The following is a 17,687-nucleotide window of genomic DNA, read 5'->3' on the forward strand; positions in this document are numbered from 1 at the left end:
TACAGTAGCAAAAGTGGCCACACATCCAAGTCAGAAAGCAGCAGCAAAAATATGCAACCCAGACTGTAGCAGTGGTGACATTACTACACAACCCAGCCCTGCAGTGTGGCTCTACTGAGGTCTGTGTGATGCAGGATGCTGTCCTGTCAAAGCAGGGGTGAGACATGCCACTATAAATACTGCCCATTTCAGCTATGCAGTATGTGTGTCTGCCTGCAGCCAGCTATGAGAGGTACTCCACACCAGCCAGTCTGCTATACTAGATACTGTTTCCACTAGCTGAGGAGCTATGAGTTGCACCTAAATCCAGATGCTGCCGGGAGCTAAACTGGTGCCTTCCAGCTGATGGGTCACCTGCTGGCTGACTTATGTCAACTGCAGGGTACTACTTAGTGGTTCGTGGTTCCTACCTGGGACCGACTAGCCATCGAGCTGCTGCTTGCGTTGTGCAGGCACATTCTGCTGCTGCTGGCCTGCCTTGTGTGTGGGCACACTTAACCGCTGGAGGCCACCGTCACTGCTGCCTAAACTGGGGCCCCTCTCCACCCTGCACTGAGCTGACATCTGCACTAGCCAACAGGGCCAACTTCTGCAGACGGTGGCATAGATGCCTGTGCCCCTGCCCGGGCTCTGCTGTTGTGCTTCTTCACCCAATATAGTGCTGACAATGTGACTCTGTTGCATCACAGAGTTGTGAGTTGGCTCTCTCTGAAGGCCACATGATAATTTCAGCACAGTCTCTACAATCCAGGACCGTTGTTCAACTGTGGCTGCTGACTGCAACAACACAGCTTCTGCATGTGATGGAAAAAATAAATGAATGTCTCTTCTACTTCTACGATATGTAAGTGGATATCCACCTGGCTCCACGTACCTGCCATCCTGTGCACCATTACTGCTACCTGTATTGAGGTGTTTCATTGCACCATCCACCCTGACTCCTACTATGATATTTACTATATTATACTGGTACTTTTCAATTAAAATAGTTACTCTGAATACATAGTTATGTTTGCTGCGCAGTATCATTTGTCATGCAGCTTTGCAATGAACACTGCTGCATGTAACTAACAGAACTTTTCAGTCCATGACTTTATTATTAATAGAAAAAAGTAAAATAGTGAAAGTAAAATTCTGACAGCTCATCTGCTGAAATACTCTTGTTAGTTCTGGAGGCAGTAAAGAAATCAAAATTATCTACATAGTTGCTCAATGAACTTACTTATACGGAAACAGAGGATGGTGGAAAGAATTCTAAAATACTTAATTCAGTCTTCTGAAATTGTTTCTTCATAATACAGTTCTTAGAAATACTAAAATATCAGTTATAGTGGTAAGAGACTGTGGAATTAAAAACTACTAAATGATGAGATAACTGGGTGCTCTATATACACTATGGGAGAGATCTTGCTCCCTTTCTAGGAGCAGTTTTCATAGGTCTTAGGGACAGGTCTGCAATCGACAGGTAAAAGGGGCAGGAGATTCTCATTATCAAGAAGGGTCATTGGATAGTTGCACATGACCGTGTCACTAGTTCACTAATGCCAGTCTATTATAGAATCGTGTGAGTAAGGAATACATTTTATGTTCATGTATAATGACCATTTTGGACAACAAAAATAGATTCCATAAACAGAGACCCTGTGAAACACCTCTGTCTTTGTCCATCCGCGAGACTCAGGTAGATGCTGTGTTCTTTTACTATCAGAAAGAACTCCACACAGCTCTGCATTGTCATTTAGGGAACTGTTACTCACTTCTGAAACATCAGAACAGCTTTGTGATTGAATCTGGGATTTCCTATTAGATAAATACAACTCAACATGTCCTTAATGAGGCGAAATCATAAGATATAAAAAGTAACTTCGGGACCACCCTAAGGGAGTGTCATAGGGTCACAGCTGTTTCCTATCTATGTTGGTTACATGCTTTGATGAATAACATCAGAATGCTGTACATGAATAATGCTGCCTTAAATAAGAAATTTTAAATGCCAGAAAACTGTAGCAAAATGAAGGAAGACCTCCAGGAGACCAACATTTCTTGCAGGGACTGGAAGTTTACCCTTATCATGGGTAGTACTAAGTATCTATGGCTGGGCGACTTACCTGGCATAGTGAAAATTTTGTTTATGTGCTACTGAGTACAGTTATGGTTAAGATTCAGAGAACAACGTTAGGTAACCGACTATAATCACTTTCATACAGTATAACTTAAACAATTTAGGCAACACATGCTAGGAGGCACTAATGTTATCTCTTCCATATTTAATTTGAGACTGGGGTGACATATCATGGCAGTGATGAAAGTTGCAAGCTACCACGCTATCCAGTCCTACCCGCAGCAACAGAAATTCGGCGTGAACTATTGCACTTGCCAGCTGTATGACAGCAGTGCCAGTATGTTGTGGTCTGCCCAACCCCAACAGTGTTTGGGGTGAACTACAGCCACTTGCCAGCTGCCTGACTCCAGCACCCATCTGGGTCGAGCTAAATTTTTGGTGTGAGTTTCTCTTCCATTTCCCTTCACATCCCTGATATATTAACTGTACATCAAAAGAACTGTTCTTATCAGCTTAATATCTAACATGCCCTGCATCACAGGGCATTTAGAAAGTCAGTGGTAGCTCATGCCAGCCTCTTGGCAATAATAGCTTTTGCTAGCCTGGTGCTGCCATCAGGCGGCTTTACACCCGTAATATGTGTGGTGATTACAAGCAATTCTGCCATCTTCACTTGATCACAACAGCATTGTTTTCATAGTGGCAGCAACTTTAATTCATCATAGTTGCTAACTTTTGCAGGAACAATTTATAAATCACATACACAAACCCTCCTCATGAATCAGTTTGTCTTTTAGTGAAAACTATATCAAAATCCTTACAGTAGTTCCTAAGTTTAGCCTTTACATGCAGATGGAAACTGTGGCAGGGGCCTTTGATTTATGCGTGTGTAGAAGAATTACTGCGCAAATGAGAGTGGTTTTATAAGTCTGGTAAAAAAAGGAAGAAAAAAATGTTTGTTTCATAATCAGAAAGATAGGTTCTGGCAAACTCTGTAAAACACTCATTGACTGGAAATATCACTTCCTCATTTGATGCAAATTTCTTTCCAACAAGACAAAGTTTCAAGTTAGGGAACAGGAAGAAGTCACTTGGGGCTAAGTCTGATGAATAAGGTGGATGAGAAACCAATTCAAAGCCCAATTCATGTACTTTTACCATTGTTATTGGTGATTTGTGGTATGGTATATTATCCTGGTGGAAGAGCAATTTTTTGTGTGCAGACTTTGGTTGTTTTTTTTATCCAACACAAGTTTCAGATGATCTAATATTCAGGCTTAATAGGGTGTAGTTACGGATCTGCCTTTTTTCAAATAATCTGTGAGGATTATTCCTTGTAAATCCCAAAAACTAGTGGCCATCACCTTCCAGCTGACAAAATAGTCTTTATCTCCTTTGGTGCACTTTCACCAGCTCTTGTCCATTGTTTTGACTGCTATTTTGACACTGGTGTGCAATGACGGATTCAGGTTTCAGCAGCAGTCACAAATCAGCACAAAATTTCTTGCAGATTGTGGTTAAACATCACCAGACATTGTGTTGAAATGTTGTGCCACACGCACTTTCGGTCGACTGTGAGAAATCGTGGCACCCACTTCGGACACAGCTTCTCTGTAGCCAATTCTCCATTCAGGATATTATGCACTCAGTCAGTTGAGATGCCTACAGTCTCAGCAACCTCATGAATTTTTATTCGGCAGGCTTGCATTAGAATATCATGGATTTTGTCAATGGTTTCCTTTCTGGTTACATCAACTGGACAGCCAGAGTGCACTTCATCTTTAGTGCTTGTCTGACCACGATTAAATTCATTAAGAGTAATCCAAAAGCAAATGGTCTTCAATGATGGTGCATAGTCTCCATGAACTTCATTCAATTCAGTTTTGATCTATGTGGCAGTCCAGTCCTTCAAATGAAAATGTTTAATAACAGCACAAAACTGGGTTTGGTCCATTTTCAATCACACTCAATGCACTGACCAATTCAGATGGCTGTCAACAATGCACTGTATGCTGTACGTTGTTAAAATTCGTTGTACAGTCCTTGGAATAATCAAGCTTACCAACCCTAAAGGCTCAACAAAAATGTTCCATTCCTTCATGTAAATTTACCAGACTTATCAAACCATCCTCCTAAATAGCTGGAAAGACACACTGCTGTTCAATTTACTAATGGCAATAAATCAGTCAGAACAATACAAGCTCTAAAATACTATGGACTAACAGGCCAGACTAACCTAAAGTGTAACAGCTATATAAAAATAACTTGAAAGATTCAGGGGCTTAGCATCAGATGGTATTGTCTAAACTGCACAGTATCTTCTGGAGATAGCTGGTTGTCATCCTCAGTTGCGGCTTGGACTTGCCTGCTGTGGCTAGCCTATTTATATGATACTTTATTTGAAAAGCACAGGTTCCAAAGAGTGGGGTTTTAACACTGACATACAGAGTCCTTGTTAGAGAAGCAGGCTGCTGACTGCTTATGTGGTGTGGGAAACCAGATACTGCATGTGCGAGCGAGGTGCTTGTGCCAGGCTTAGTTGTCCTGGCCCCAATTCTACATCAGTGTTATCTCACTGAATAAATATAGTCATACAAAAAGCAAAAGCCATGCAAAGATTCATTGGAAGAACCCTAATTAAAAGTAATTCATCCAAAAAAGAAGTGGTTTACAAAGTACTTGTTCAACCATTTCTTAAGTATTGCTTATCAGTGTGGGGCTCGTATGAGGATTCATGGATAGAAAACATCCCAAGAAGAGTGGCACTTTCCATAGGGGATCCATACAGTACATGTGAGAGTTATACAGAAACACTCAAATTCCAGTGGTGGATGTTACAAGAGAAGAGATGCATCTCACAGAGACAGTCAAGGAATTAATATTTCCCACATACATTTTGAGAAATGATCACAATGTGAAGATCAGGGAATTCGAGCTCATACAGAAGCTTTCTGCACCTTTGACTGTAAGATGGCTTGTGGAGTATTGATACAGGTCTAGACTTCTTGTTGATTTGCACTAACCTACTAGACAATGAAGGGTTTTGTATTAATAAAGAAGATTTTTTTTTGTCCCACCAGGAGGCAATTTGATAATGGAGCTACACAATAAACAGTACAAGCACAGCAAAAGTGTTCAGGAAACTTTCACATTTTAACAATTCATAAAACCATAAATAATGTTTATTTTTTGCATTTCTTGCCCAAGTTATTACCTTAAAATTGGATTTCCATATGCCAATAAACCAACAAGACCATGTGTGTTGTAACAACTTGTACTTTGATCTGCAGTGACTGTTAACTACGGTTTCCACAAACTGCCTCAGAATTCTGGAGACACAGTTTTCAATAAGGCGTTAACTAAAATCATGGATAGGCACAGCTGTTGTGCAGGCCATGGCATTAGAGCTAAGTCAGATATTAAATAAGAAGAGAGTGCAACACAAACATTGGTTCAAAATGTGGATTGATTTCAGACACAAATTATACAGGAGTATTAAAGCATCATAAAAAATTAAAAACTTGAAGACAAAAATACATTCAAGAATCATTTCCACATGCCACAGTTAGTTACATGAGATCTAAGCTAGGAACCAAATAAAATGCAAAAACCTCTTGTGATCAAAAACATATAGAAACACTACAAAAACATCTAAATCGCTGTGACTTTGTTGTGGCTGTGCCATATTTAATAGTTTCTGAGTGACTAAACCAAGATTTTGAGAACCTGATGAGCTGTATGTTGAGCTACATTCTAAAGTGAGATATTCACATAGGAGTAGTTGTACCAAATAAAGTGAAAAATCAGAGTTTTGGTGCAGAAATTCTTTATCATCTCATCAATACGTGTACTGCATCTCCAAAAGTATATGCATAAATTTTGCTCTTTCACATTGCAGCTGTGTGTTAAATGGAGGACATATGTATTGTGAATGTGAAGATGTTGATATCGAAACTGGTAAACCCATAAATGATCATGATACAGTTGTAGCAATAATGATTACCAAAGTACAAAGGCCAATTTTTGGTGTACTAGATAAAGATGCAGTGGTGTCATACATCAAGGAGAAACTCAAAACATTTAGCACTGGGCAGCAGCATTTACAGGAACTGTGGCTCAAGTTAGTTGACCAAGCACTGTAGAGATATGTACCCAATTGAACAGGTTATGATGAGAGGAACCATCCATGACAAAGTGTCACTGTAAGTGAACTTCTAAAGAAAAAGCAACTACTTCACAACAGGTGTACAACAAAGCATAAGGCTATGCACAGACAGGTGCTACATGAAATGTGTGTGGCTGTCAAAAGATCAGTGTGTTAAGTATTCAGTGCCTACCATTGCAGAGTCTTATCACAGGCCCTCTCAAAAACCCAAATAAATTCTCATCATATGTAAAAGCTATTAGTGGCACCATATCCAGACTCTCAGGATAACACTGGAAACAAAATTGAGGGCAGCATAGCAAAAGCAGAAATTCTGAATTCTGTTTCAAACTTTACTTTAAAAAGGGAGATCCAGCAGTAGTCCCTTACTTTAATTTTAGTATCACTCCAAACATAAATAATGTACAGGGTGAACCTGAACTCTTATTGACAACATTTCAGAAATTATTCAAGAATATTATCTGAGTATTTTGGTATAAGGGGTCCCTGGTCTCTGATGACTCATTAAACAGTAATTGCATTTAATTTGGTTTCTAACACCCATTTATCTTTGTCTCTGTATTGCACATAAAATATTTGCACATCAGTGCAATTGCCATTGGTACGTGCTGTGGCTTGTTTGGAAATAATCCTGTTCCATTCACTCACAGTACTGTACTCGATTTTGACAACAATGATACCCACATTACTCTTAGCCCTCAATCTTTCTGTCATTATTGCTTGGTTTTGCTTTTCTGCCAGAGTTATTTGTATGTTGACACAGACATGCACTGCCTGACAAAAAAGTGAAGTACACAGAAGACATGTTTGGATGTCAACATAACTTCGTACATGTAAATACCATCAGTGAGTATGTGAATAATTAGAGTTACAATTCTCTGTGGCTGGTATATTTAGTGTTGCTACTTGGCTTGGTAGGGTATATAAGTGGTATAAACAGCATCAGATCTTGAGTTATCACTGTGAAGGACACTAAGTGCCATATACTCATGCAAGACACTGTTATCAGCACCTGACAAGGTTTGAAAGGGGACACATTGTGGGTGTCCCTTTGGTCGGCTGTTGGAATCGTGCAATATCCAGATTTGTGAGTTTTTTTTATGTGACAGTGGCACGATGTTGTCAGTTGTTAACACCACAACACAAACGGCTCCATTTGGAGAGGTACCATGGCCGGAATGCTTAGGGCCGATTCACACAGATATGGCGTGGCACGGGCGTCTCACGGGGACGGGGCGCTGCTTCAAGCCACAAATTAACAAAATCACACAGTGGTGATGTGGCGGAGGCGCATTGCCTCATAGCCCGCACAACGTCCGTTTGTAGACTTGCCTTTATTTACATATGCTTTACGATAGGTACTGTAGCTGCTCCCCTTTCAAAAATTATATTTTGGTTGAAGCATCTGGGTGAAGCCATATTGTATTTCCTCAACATCGTATTAGGTGTTTTGCAAATTCTAACCACTTTATAACCTATTTCCTATAAATAAGTGCTGTTCCAAAACACTGGCACATTGAGGATCTCCGAAGATGTACAGTTTATTGATGTTAAATGACATATAACGAATTATCGGCGTTAAAAGTCGCAGGAGGTGTGTAACAAAGGACAAAATTACAAGTTCTACACTATCGCTGCGGCGTAGTGCCACAGTATAACTGTGGTAGTGCCAGCAGCGTGGTAGTTCAGCGTGTCAAGTCAGAGGACTGTCTGCCCTCTACGTAACGTCTGTCCATTGCTGAGAGCAATAGCGAAGAAAACGGAGACAACATAGTGGTAATCTGCAGTAGTGGGTGAAGATGTGGAATTGCGATTATGATCATTTTGGCTTGCGTCCTGCCGTCGACAAAACTTTTATTCAAATGGCTCTGAGCACTGTGGGACTTACATCTGAGGTCATCAGTCCCCTAGAACTTAGAACTACTTAAACCTAACTAACCTAAGGACATCACACACATCCATGTCCGAGGCAGGATTCGAGCCTGCGACCGTAGCGGTCGCGCGGTTCGAGATAGTGGTGTACACGTTCCGCTTTTAACCCGCCCATGCTTACCCGGTGGCCAGGCGGGCAGGCCGCCGCGCCTTGTCTGCAGAACGGGCAGGCTGCTTCACTCCCAGCCAAGCCAAGCAGAACCCAACCCGGGCAGGCTGCGGGAAACTCGCTTGCCTGCCCATATTACTGCTGAGCTGCGCTACACAGCCGTTTAGTCTGCGCGAGTAATTGTCGTATTATGAACGATAATTAAAAGTTTTTATTTTACCTGAGCACCAAAAGACAAACCCAACATTATATATATATATATATATATATATATATATATATATATATATATATATATATATTAATTTCAGGTCAAAAAATATTCCGTTTTATTTGTACATTCTTCCTTTACGCGTATATTTCGGGCTTATTATCAATATAAATAAAAATGAATTGCCAAATATGTTGATAAGCATAAAACTCGAGAACGGCTGGACCAATTCGGCAATTTTTTTTGTTGTGTTCGTAATTCTCAGGACAAGGTTTTTATGAAATAAAATTTTTTGAAAATCTACAGAAAAATTCGAAAATTTGAGAAAAACTGAAAGTGCGTTTTCATTGTGTCCGTGTGTTTGTATTGCATACAATCTTGATAAAATTTTGTACACTATACCTTGAAACCAAGAGGAAGGTCACAGCCTACATGAAATTTCGTAGGGTGCATGGCAGAGGTTACTTTACCTAACGGAATTCGACAAATTGTACGTTTTTATTCCGATCTTGATGAAATTTGGCACACTTGATATTCAAAGCAGGATGAAGGGCGCTGTCTGCTTAAAATTCTCAATGGTGCATGGCGGAGGGCACTTTACTTACACACTTCTACACCAACCTACAGTTTTAGTCCGATCTTGAAGAAACTTTGCACACTTGACCATCAAGAGGAACATCACTGTCTACATAGTATTTCGGAAGGTGCATGGAATAGAGTACCTTACAAAAGATTTTGACATCGTTTGCGGGTTACCATGAAAGTTGGCTCCATGTTTCCATGGAGAAGGTTTTTGAATATTTCCATGTGCACCTTTATATATATATATATATATATATATATATATATATATATATATATGTGTGTGTGTGTGTGTGTGTGTGTGTGTGTGTGTGTGTGTATATACATATATATATATATATATATATATATATATATGTGTGTGTGTGTGTGTGTGTGTGTGTGTGTGTGTGTATACTTATATATATATATATATATATATATATATATATATATATGTGTGTGTGTGTGTGTGTGTGTGTGTGTGTGTGTGTATGTGTGTGTGTGTGCGTGTGTGTACATATGTGTATATACATAGTTTTTTTAAACGAAATGTCTATGATCTTTTTGAAATTTGAGAGATGTCTGACACATTCACTGTCATCGTGTTTGACAATTCGCGCACAGCAAATGTCACTTAACAGTTGCAAACCAGTTTTGGTTGAGCGAATGTGTTATATTGGCTGCAAAAAACCTTGATGTTAACGAAATGAATTTTCAGATTCAAAATATGATACCTGACAAATTGATGGCATACAAGTCGGTTTATTCCGTTACTAACCAAGATGATGTAGTCAACTATCCTACAGAATTTTTAAATTCGCTGGATTTGCCCGGATTTCCGCCTCCCAATCTGCAATTAAGTCGGATCGGCAATCATTATGTTGCGAAAGGTAAACCAGCCACGTCTTTGTAATGGCACCCGACTTGCGGTGAAGAAATTAAAGAACAACGTAATCGAAGCCACAATTTTAAAAGGAAAGTACAAAGGTTAAGACAGTTTGATTCCACGTATCACTATGATTCCGACCGACATGCCACTCGGCTTTAAACGGTTATAATTTCCAGTGCAGCTTGCATTTGCCATGTCGATAGATAAATCGCAAGGGCAGTCGTTATATGTTTGAGGCATCAATCTTGAGAATCACGTTTTTCACATGGCCAATTGTACGTCGCATATTCCCCTGTCAGGACACCTTCAACATCATTTGTTTACGCACCAGAAAACAAAACTATCAATGCTGCGTATCAAAAGTATTACAATAAATACTGCCTAGCAATAAACTTTGACACTGCTTCACTGACCACCACAAAAGTTGACAGATATATATGAGTTTTCATAGATAGGTGAAGAGGAGATGAACTGAAGTGGCGGAGTCCAACAGAGAGAGGACGAGGAGAAGGATAGAGGGTGGGGGGAGATGGGCCAAGGGATGGGGATGGAGGGGTGGAGGTGAACATAGAGATAGTGGGAGAGGAATAAATGGATAGAGAGAAAATAGGGGAGGGAAGATGGACTACTAGAGTATGGAATAAATAAATGCCCAGGCAACGCCCGGTTTTCAGCTAGTTGTCAGATATAAAAGGATTTCTTCGAGACTTCACAATCTCTCAGTTTTGGATATTCTCAATTCGAACCACCATCAGATCACATCTCAAACAGGTTTGTGTAGCAAGCAGAACAATCACTGAAAATGGAGTTCCTTTGTACACTAAAAGCTAGAATTAAGGGGCGTAGATAACGGGAAGGGGGGGCAGAGGTACCCCCCCCCCTGGCCCCCCGAGCCCATGAACATAGTGTTTTTTGTTTTAGTGGAACGCTCTGGCTCTGAGCACTATGGGACTTAACATCTATGGTCATCAGTCCCCTAGAACTTAGAACTACTTAAACCTAACTAACCTAAGGACAGCACACAACACCCAGTCATCACGAGGCAGAGAAAATCCCTGACCCCGCCGGGAATCGAACCCGGGAACCCGGGCGTGGGAAGCGAGAATGCTACCGCACGACCACGAACTGCGGACTTAGTGGAACGCAATGCAGTCTGTGTTGCAGGTTTCAACACTGAAATGGATGGATATTTGTACTAAAGAAGCGAACCTCCACCCCCCCAAAAACAAAAAGAAGATTGGTCCCCTCCCCAGAAGAATAAATTATCTACGCCCTTGATAACCACTGTACTGCAATGAGAACCAAATTAAGATTTTGGAAGTCTAGATTCTTTAACTTTAGTATGTTTCAGCCAAGTATGACACCAGTTATACAAATATTTAACTATTTTCCAGGATGTATTTTACTGGTTCTGTGAACTCATTCAAAGTTGTCAAAATCATTCTAAATTACGAAAATGCATTTTAACAAAATCGAAGCACTTGTTACGTATCCAGTTCGTCTAAAAACTATAGTACTGGGAATACAATGGCGACTCTGAGCCATTTTTCGTGGCGTCTACGTTTGCGTCATGAGAGTCCACACTTGTAGTCTAGGTCTGCGTCATAGGGACCATAGTTCGGATCCTCATGAAGCAGACTTAGACGACGAGTGTTTGCTTGCATGATGCGAACCTAAACGACGACTGTAGACCCTCATTACGCAGACCTAAACGACGAGTCTGAATCCTCATGACGCAGACGTAGACGCTGTGGAGAGTGGCTCCAAGTTTCCATTATATTCCTACTACAATACATTCGTGGAAAAAGACGCTCTTCATTTTAAAAGCATTTGTAGTGTCTAGGTCTTCAGCATCTTGACCCTGCTTGTGGGATTCCCCTTAATATAGAAATACAGGAATAAAATTACATTTCGCAATGTGTGTGGAACTCAACAAAATAAATTGTAATTTAAACTCATAATGTGTATTGCCTTAATCCACAAATGAATATTTTATTTTGCAGAACACTTTTCAACATAAAATATTTACAAATTTTCCTTCAGTTCCCCTGAAACTATTATTTAACCCAAACCAGATACTCCTAAAAATATTTGGCTACTCTTGCAAACACAAGTAACAGAAAATGGTTTACAAACAATAATAAATGTCACTTGGGAGGATTGAAATCAAAAAGTTTAGTCTAAAATAAAAATGAACTCTATGCATTACAAAATTTCTATCTCAGAAATTGACGCCCAGAAAGCACAATTAGAAAAGTGCACTCTTAATTAGTAAATTTGCGCTCAAACTCATAGTTTCCTGATTAATGTTCTACTGTATTCTTAATATGTATGCTGATTAGTGTTTGAATTAATTATGACGAGATCGTTAAGTCTGTCTGCATTAAGACGTGATCGTTTTTCGCTAATTAGGTTTCCAGCGCAACTAAAAATTCTCTCTAGACGCACTAGTGGCTGGTATATTTAATATTTTTCTTGCCACACACGCAAGTCGAGGAAGTCGTTGGGAGTTATTTTTCCACCACTGTAGAATATCTCCCTCGTTCACACAGTGTTCTTGCAAGTATCTGCTGACTTCATCATGTAGGAGAGGAGGCTCTTCTGCCCAGTCCTCAAATTTCGCCGTTTTGTACAGCCCTGGATTTCTTTCTTGGGTGCTGTGATTGGGAACTTGTACTGAAACTGTACAGGTTCCAATTAATATTTGCAGAATAATGTGAAGATCGTACTACACATAGTTGAAATTATAATAGGTTTTAGATTATGCTATCATTTATCGTCCTGTAAAGTCACCAGAAGATCAAAACTAACTGCAGGACGATTTAAATAAGGTATATATTTTTGGTGTGAAAATTAGCAGTAGGCAATAAATAATGACAAGAGCGAGGTTATCCCTGTGTGTACTAAACTAAGTCCGTTAAACTTCGTTTACAAGATCAACCAGTCAAATCTAAAGGCTGTAGATTCTACTTAATACCTCTGATTACAATTACGACCTACTTAAATAGGAATGGACACACAGAAAATGCTGTAGGCGTTTTAATGACAAAACACTCTTTTGGAGCATTGCTACGAAGTTGGAGAGCCTTACTATTGACGGAAGAGGTCGAAAGAGTCTAAATAAGGGCAGCTGGTTTGGTATTATCGTGAAACAGGGGAAAGAGTGTCGCGGAAATTACACAAGAGTTGGGGTGGGAATCATTACAACAATGGCGTTTTTTGACGTGGCGCGATCTATATATGAAATTTCGATCACCAACTTAACACCTCCGAATTCGAAGATATATTGTTGAGTCCCATCTCCATTGGAAGAAATGATCATCAGAATAAAATACAAAAAAGCAGCGCTCATACGGAGAGATGTAGATGTTCTATCCCGCGCGAAATTCGAGAAAAGGAGACAAATAAGTTGAAAGTGGTTCGATGAACCCTCAACCAAGCACTAGCGTGCGTCTTGCAGAGTAACCATGTACATGTAGATGAAGAATATATGCATTATCTTAGGAACTTACCTTCGGCACACATCTGTCGTGCTGCTTGGTTAACTTCAATTTTTTCATCCTCGGTGAACTTCCTTATGTGCGGTAGTTAGCCACCATAAACGTTGCAATTTTATGCAACATACTGACGCACATTTTCTGTTCTAGGAAGGCATCGGCGGCTTGTTTCAAAGGTTTCATGTCCTGAAAATACATTTTCTCAACATACATATTTCACAAGTGGTTCTATAATATTCAGATGGAATAAAATTACAAACCTCTTCATCGTTATCCCGTACGGTACAGTTGAGTTTTAAGGCATAAAACCACGGTAGAACTAAATGTAGGGTTGGATCCTTGTCAGCCTCTAGATCAACTGTGGTTTCTTTAAACGGCTTAAGAAATTCTATAAGCTGGCCAGTTATATGGTGGTCATAACCCAGCATCTTATCAGAGGCACCTTCATTATGTAAAACAGCCTTCACTGAATCAATCTGAGAATGGACTGGTACAAGCATGTCAAAATAACTATTCCAACGAGTTGAAACCCACTGCTTTAAAGATGAGTTCAGTCTCACACAGAGACCTCTTCTCTTGAAGTACGAAACCGTAGCCCGCACTGTATTAAGAATGGCTAATATATTTGGAACATTTTCTTTCAAAAACTGTTCGCTCAGAACATGTTTCAAGACTGTGTTTGTACTAAGAGCCATGCATGGAAGACGCTGATATATTTCGAGAGCTTTGACAATGTTACTGCCCTGGTCTGTGACAAACGTAATTTTGGCAATGTCTTCACGAGAAACACCCATAGTTTCTAAGCGATCTTCCAACTCGTTTCGAATATTCGAGCCAGTTTTTGGGCAGTCAGGAAACGCAGAGCACATCAGTACATATTTATTCAAACGCCAGTCTGAATTTATGTAATGCATTGTCACGGACATGTAATGCACCCCTTTGTAATTGTCTGTCCATAGATCAATTGTACTGGCGCATATACCAGAACGAATCGCATGCACTATGTCTGGGAGCATTTTGCTGCGCACTTTTATCAGCTAAGGTTTGAACTTTCCTAGCTACTGTCACTCGGGAAGGCAAAACATTTTTAATATCAACTGAGCCATATTTTTTACCTATGTCGATCAGTGTCTGCCCTAAATTAAGAAATCCTCCCTCTATACTGCTAAATGGTCTCAGGTCCTTAGCACACATTTCGACGCACTTTTCGGCCACTAAATCTTTATCCTCTTTCAAGATATTTACGGAGTGAGGGAACTGCTTGTCAAATTTGCACACATGTCGTAACATACTCGAGGTTCCCGAATAAGTACTTAAGAGCTTTTTACATAGTTTGCATTGAGACACACCTACCGATTTATTTGAAGCGGCCTCATAAACACACGAAAACGTTTCCCATGCTGCACTTGTGCTCTGTTTCGTTACCAGCATGTATTCGCCAGTTGTCAATTTTGTTTCAATCTCACTAAAGTTCGACCTATTCATTGTGCTGCCTCCACCGTTGCGATAAATGAACTGCAGGCTAACTACCTGGCTACCCTAGTCACGGTAGCTTGACAGCGCAACCTGTTGTCAGGCGCAGCAAGCTGACCGGGTCCCGTGAAGCTTGGCAGGCTTGCGGGAAGCCAGGTAGCCCGGGCTTGCGGGAGCCCGTGTCGGGCGCATTGCCCACTATGCCTCAGTACACGCGCACTCTTGTGTTTACGTCGCAGCAGGCTGACCTGCATGAATGGTTGCAGAGGAGCTAGGGGCAAGCAGGCTGCAAGGGGAATTTGTACACCTCTAGTTCGAGACTGAAGCGCCTAGAACTGCTCGGCCACTCCAACCAGCGAAACTTTTATTATTCACGTTTCGGATGGCGTCTCGGACCTGTCACTGTCAATAATTTACAAATTAAGCATGAAATTCGGAAATGCGGGTGTATATTGTAAACACGTTCACTCTCTAGTAAAAACAAACCAGTACTCATTGTCATAAAAAAAGAAAGAATTAAGAGGAGACTTAATCTCACCGTCAGTGGCAATTAAAGAAAATAAAATTTACGAGCTAGTTTCTTAGGAGACTTCTTTTTCAAAACCAAGAACGTCTTCAAATAAAGCACGTATGCAAACTGTAGTCTGATTTTGGGACAGGCATATTCTGCTGTTCTTTTAATCGTTGTTTCAGTTACTTTCAAAAGGAAAGGAAAACATTTACGTGTCCAGCACTGAACCGTAATTTTTGGCACAATTTAGAACATACTTGACACAACCAACACATTTATTTTGCTTTGGGGATCTTCTTAATCATCGTAGTTTTCGTCCTACACACCGCTAGGTAAATAATGGATATGAAGTGGGCAGGTTATCACTTTCAAAGAAACAAAAGAGAGCTATAGTTTCCAAAATTGCTATAAATGCACCAGCTGAACATACAAACTACAAAGTAATTCGTCTGCTCTGCTAGAATACGACGATACTTGACACCAGAGACATCTACCGACGCGTTCGTGAAAGCGAAAGTGTAACTTTGACAGGAGCGTAGCCATCATGGAGGTATACCTCCATGGTAGCCACAGTCTGTGACTATTTACCACAGTCGAACATAATGTTAGACTATGCTATATACTATATACAGTCATGAAAACACTTCCTTTCGTACTCATTTGTAGCCACCAGTGGCGCACCGAAGCGAGTCGAAGCGATGGAATTCAACTCGCGCGCTGTTATCCTCACTCACTCGAAGTGTCAAAATGCAAAATGGTTTAAAGCTACATCCGACTCGGTGGGTAGTTTCTCAGTAAGAATTTTACTTTTCGGGTAAAAAATTAAAAATCGCTGTGTTCGGATTCTCATCTTTTCTCCACTACGCATTCTTTCTCGTTCGATTTCGAGGAAACTATTCGGTAAAAAAATACACACTTTGCAGTCTGACATCTCAGCTTGATAGTAGACTGATTTTATTTTCGTTATCGCCCATAGTTATTGTGATACTTGGCGAACAAGTATACCACCGGGCATATTTTGAAAAGGTAGCAATGAAGAATGTAGTCACTGGCCAGTTCACGTTTGGTAGATTTTAGGACATAGATTTCTTCATACGAAATGTAGCTATCATGCGGTACCGAAATTGTTTTTGAGGATGGCAGGAGAGTTGTATCTGTTTACAATCCCGAGTAAATAAGTAATATATTTTGACAATTGGCCATGACGAGTTACGACGCGTCACACACAACGTTGTGGCCGTGCGTTTTACGAATTTGCAGTTCGTATTTATTTTGTGTTTCGTTATGAAGTCAGTGAGAATCACATTTAAAGTTAGCATTGCAGTAAGAGTTATTTTCAATGTAAAACTAGAGATAGACAATCGCAGATACAGTGGCATGTTGTTGTTGTTGTGGTCTTCAGTCCAGAGATTGGTTTGCTGCAGCTCTCCATGCTACTCTATCCTGTGCAAGCTTCTTCATCTACCAGTACCTACTGCAACCTACATCCTTCTGAATCTGTTTAGTGTATTCATCTCTTGGTCTACCTCTACGATTTTTACCCTCCACGCTGCCCTCCAATACTAAATTGGTGATCCCTTGACGCCTCAGAACATGTCCTACCAACCGATCGCTTCTTCTAGTCAAGTTGTGCTACAAACTTCTCTTCTCCCCAATTCTATTCAATACCTCCTCATCAGTTATGTGACCTACCCATCTAATCTTCAGCATTCTTCTGTAGCACCACATTTCGAAAGCTTCTATTCTCTTCTCGTTTAAACTATTTATCGTCCACGTTTCACTTCCATACATGGCTACGCTCCATACAAATACTTTCAGACTCGACTTCCTGACACTGAACTCTATACTCGATGTTAACAAATTTCTCTTCTCCAGAAACGCTTTCCTTGCCATTGCCAGTCTACATTTTATATCCTCTCTACTTCAACAATCATCAGTTATTTTGCTCCCCAAATAGCAAAACTCATCTACTACTTCAAGTGTCTGATTTCCTAATCTAATTCCCTCAGCATCACCCGATTTAATTCGACTACATTCCATTATCCTCGTTTTGCTTTTGTTGATGTTCATCTTATATACTCCTTCCCACACAATGTCCATTCCGTTCAGCTGCTCTTTCAGGTCCTTTGCTGTCTTTGACAGAATTACAATGTCATCGGCGAACCTCAGAGTTTTTATTTCTTCTCCGTGGATTTTAATTCCTACTCCGAATTTTTCTTTTGTTTCCTCTACTGCTTGCTCAATATACAGATTGAATAACATCGAGGATAGGCT

At 40.3% G+C, this 17,687-nt stretch overlaps 1 protein-coding gene across 4 annotated transcripts in view; it reads right to left on the minus strand.

Annotated features, from left to right (window-relative positions):
• The window catches only part of LOC126092238 (uncharacterized histidine-rich protein DDB_G0274557-like), a 37,843-nt gene that overhangs the window by 1,860 nt on the left and 18,296 nt on the right, over positions 1–17,687 (minus strand). Inside the window, exon 1 of one of the 4 annotated variants that reach the window (XM_049907743.1) lies at positions 8,167–8,239. The exons of the other annotated variants lie outside the window; for them this stretch is intronic. The gene's annotated coding sequence lies outside the window, so the exon portion shown is untranslated. Of the gene's footprint in view, positions 1–8,166; positions 8,240–17,687 lie in introns of those variants that run through there. 4 annotated transcript variants of the gene reach the window in all.

This window comes from Schistocerca cancellata, chromosome 7 (assembly GCF_023864275.1).
Source record: "Schistocerca cancellata isolate TAMUIC-IGC-003103 chromosome 7, iqSchCanc2.1, whole genome shotgun sequence".
Lineage (NCBI taxonomy): Eukaryota > Metazoa > Arthropoda > Insecta > Orthoptera > Acrididae > Schistocerca > Schistocerca cancellata.